General features: G+C 33.1%; 1 pseudogene; it reads left to right on the top strand.

Annotated features, from left to right (window-relative positions):
* The first annotated feature begins 791 nt into the window (after window positions 1-791).
* Window positions 792-3,115, top strand: LOC109239809 (annotated as a pseudogene).
* Window positions 3,116-3,782: the final 667 nt, after the last annotated feature.

The raw sequence follows: 3,782 nt of genomic DNA, 5'->3' as shown, positions 1-3,782 counted from the left end.
TAGCTAATATTTTCAAAGGTACAACATTGCAGATCAGCTCAGTCTTAACAGTCTGATGTCTTTTAACACATGATCAAACAAAAAACCAAGACGCCATCCAATTTTGATTTTCTTTTTCTTAATTTTCCGTTTTTATTGGTCATGTTGTAAACATGTCTGACATTTATTTGTGGCAATTGAAACATTTAAAAGTGCACATAGTCGAAACGAGGGAATCCTTTCATATAAGAAAAGCTATTATTGTTGGCATATGGGGGGCTATTCATATTTATTGAATTTGAACAAAGTTACCTAAAACCCACGTTAAGTTTATGGGTGACTATTCATATGCTTCTCTTCACAAGTGGAAATGCAAAATTCTACCGACCCACTCATAATTATTCAATTATTAACTAAAACCACGTTTGTCCCATCCTTGTTAAATTTAATCAATATTTTTGTCTTCACAAGTGCAAATGCAAAATTCAACGCTAACCAGTAGAATAGTCAAGGCTATTTACACGGCACAGTCCAGTCCATGGTGGGCTATTAGTTTTCTCTACAAATTCAACGGTGCAATTTAATACTAACAAAACTACTCATAATCATTGCTTTTTTGGTCATTGCTCTAGTATTTTTTTTTTTTTTTATTGTTATACCCTCCCCTTGTGAATCATATGAAAATTACTAGTACCGAAATTAATTAAATCATAAAAAAGCCTTCTTAAAGTGGGGCCAGGCCACTCCATGTCGTGAAACAAATCATTGGAATGACTAAAATGTTTCTCAATTATAAATAGCAGGCTGTAGATCTCATCACTGCAAGAGGTCCAAAAATCCAAACCTTAGTAGAAGAAGAAGACCATTCAGCCTGAGCAGCAGACTACTCCAACTTAGTATCCAAATCGCTTGAAAAAAAGTATGGAACATCATGGATTAAGCACCACTATGAGGAGAATCCTCCTGCTGATTAACTGTTTAATACTCGTTGTTGGTATCTGCGGTGGCCCTCTAATGATGCGTCTATATTATGTCGAGGGAGGATCAAGAGTATGGTTTAGCAGTTGGTTACAAACTGCTGGATGGCCATTTACGCTTATACCTCTTGCCATCTTATACTTCTATCGCCAAAAAACCGAAGGCTCTAATGCCAAATTTTACTTTATAACACCCCGAATTTTCATCGCATCATTCGTCATTGGCGTTGTCACTGGTGTTGATGATTTTCTCTATTCATGGGGCGGATCAAAACTTCCTGTGTCAACCTCTTCACTTCTTCTTGCTGCTCAACTTGCCTTCACGGCAATAGGTGCTTTCTTCATAGTGAAGCTGAAATTCACACCTTACTCTATCAATGCAGTGGTTCTGCTGACAGTTGGTGCTGTTTTATTAGGTGTTCGATCTAATGGTGATCGACCAGAGGGTGTGACAAGTAAAGCCTATATTCTTGGTTTTATGATGACACTTTTGGCAGCAGCTTTATATGGAGCCATTTTGCTTGTATTGAGTTGATTTACTTGAAGGCAAAGCAAGCTATTACTGCTACATTGGTATTGGAGATTCAAATGGTCATGTGTTTTGCTGCTACTGCTTTTTGCACTATTGGAATGATCGTCAATAACGACTTTCAGGTATTTCTTTTTCCCCTTAAACTCATCACTACCCAAGCATCTTACTCCCTGTTCCAGTTATCTTACACTATTCTTTTGTGGGTTTAAATTCTATGCATTCTCAATTTAAATTCTTTTAATCAAGTCATTTACAAGAAAATTATAGGTAAATTTTATCATATATTAGTAATTGATAACCTTATAAAAAGAACTTTACAGTTTAAGGGTAAATAATTTGAATTTTCAGTATTAGTCCATTTTAGATAAAATGACACAATTCTACATTTGAAAGTGTTTAACTTTAAACTATTCGTTTTACCCTTAATAAGAATTTTCTTTGTAATTATATAATATTATGCAAGTTTAAAATGACAAGTTTGAAAAGTCTTAAAAACACACAAATATTATAAAATATGTTGAAGACCCAAGATTCATGAATTTATTTTTCTTAAATTTCGAGTTAAGACGCAAATTACGTCACATATATCGAAATCGAGATCGTAAAATATTTCTCTTTATTACCATTAGATCCTTAAGGCCTTCAAATGAGAAGTCTAATCAACTTCTCTTTAGGTGATGATCTATTGGCTTTCACCAACGATCAATAGTCCATCCATTAGGATTTCTTATATTCGTTGGGAACCTCTTTTTTTATTTTATTTTTTCCTCTTTTCATCTATTTTTCCTCATTTTATTTCCCATAAAATTTTCTGATCTTTATGACAAGAGAGAACAAAAGCCTGTAATAGGACTGTAATGAAGGAACTAGCTCGAAACCCTAAATTATTCATATCCCACATATACGGATGAATATCGTGGGTTTAGAATGATTAAGAAATTTCGCGTACATGATGCGTTATATCAAAATTTGAATATGTCAAAAATATATGAAAACTGGAACAGTATTGGATATTCAAACATATTTACCTAAAAGATGATATATCATGGATATAGTTTTTGTGTTTTAATTTTGTTTTAGCTATACACTATCTTATTAAAGAGCAAGAATTAAGCTATTGATCGAAATTTGCAGGCAATATCAAGGGAGGCAAAACAATTTAACCTCGGAGAAACTAGATATTATACAGTGGTAGTATGGACTACCATTATTTGGCAGTGCTTCTTTGTGGGTGTCGTTGGAGTCATTTACTGCTCTTCTTCTTTGATGTCTGGGGTTATGATCGCAGTTCTACTTCCTGTTACGGAGGTATTAGCTGTAGTTTTCTTTAGGAAAAATTTTTCAGGTGAAAAGGGCCTTGCTCTTTTTCTTTCTCTTTGGGGTTTCGTCTCATACTTTTACGGAGAGTTCAGACAAACAAAGAAGCAGAAGAACAAAAGTCCAAAAACTGAGATGACAACGATGCATACTGAGTCTGTTTAATTTATTGAGTCTATTTGATTTATTATTCACGGCTATATACAGATAAAGAGTTTGTATTTTTTTTTTATAGAAAATAATGTACATTATTTTTCAATAATTGGTATTTTTTCGTTATGTTTGTGAAAGGATCTCTTTATTTAAAATTTCTGACGTTCCTTATATCTGCAATACAACACTTTGAAAGATTTGCATTAGCCAGTAAATGATCATTTTTCATGACTTATTCATTTTTACAATTATTTGACACCACAATTAAATACTGATTAAGGAAAAAGAGTTTGATGGATACCCCTCGCATTGCTTAGCTAATATTTTCAAAAGTACTGGCCATTAGTTATCAACTTTCATCTAGGAGTTGAGAAAATAAATAAGTTACGAATGGACAAGACAGCTAATTAACTAGATCATGACACCCTAAATGAAAAACAATTTTACTTCTAATTTAGACCTAATTGGAAAAGGAAGAAAAATAAAAGGTCCCAATTTTCTTATCGAACTTCCCTTTTTCCCCTTCTGTAACTAGTCACTTGTTGGTTTGTTATAAAAATAAACAATTCGTTTAAACGAGTGAAATACATATCTATTCATTAATATTCAAACGAGAGATTTATTCAACTGAAGTGAGTACCTTTTTTTTTTTTTTGAATATCTCTTCAACTTAAAAAGAAATGTTATCTAAAACCCAATTTGTCTAATTTCACTCCATTTGACAAGTGGAATATGGTTTAAAGAAAAGTAATGCAAATTTCCCCGCCAACCAGTATTATGACTATGGCTATTTACATGGCGCAAGTCATGGTTGGGGTGCTATT

The sequence above is a fragment of the Nicotiana attenuata genome, unplaced genomic scaffold (assembly GCF_001879085.1).
Source record: "Nicotiana attenuata strain UT unplaced genomic scaffold, NIATTr2, whole genome shotgun sequence".
Lineage (NCBI taxonomy): Eukaryota > Viridiplantae > Streptophyta > Magnoliopsida > Solanales > Solanaceae > Nicotiana > Nicotiana attenuata.
The sequence above is the reverse complement of the archived record's forward strand: the minus strand, read 5'-3'. Positions and strand labels throughout refer to the sequence as shown.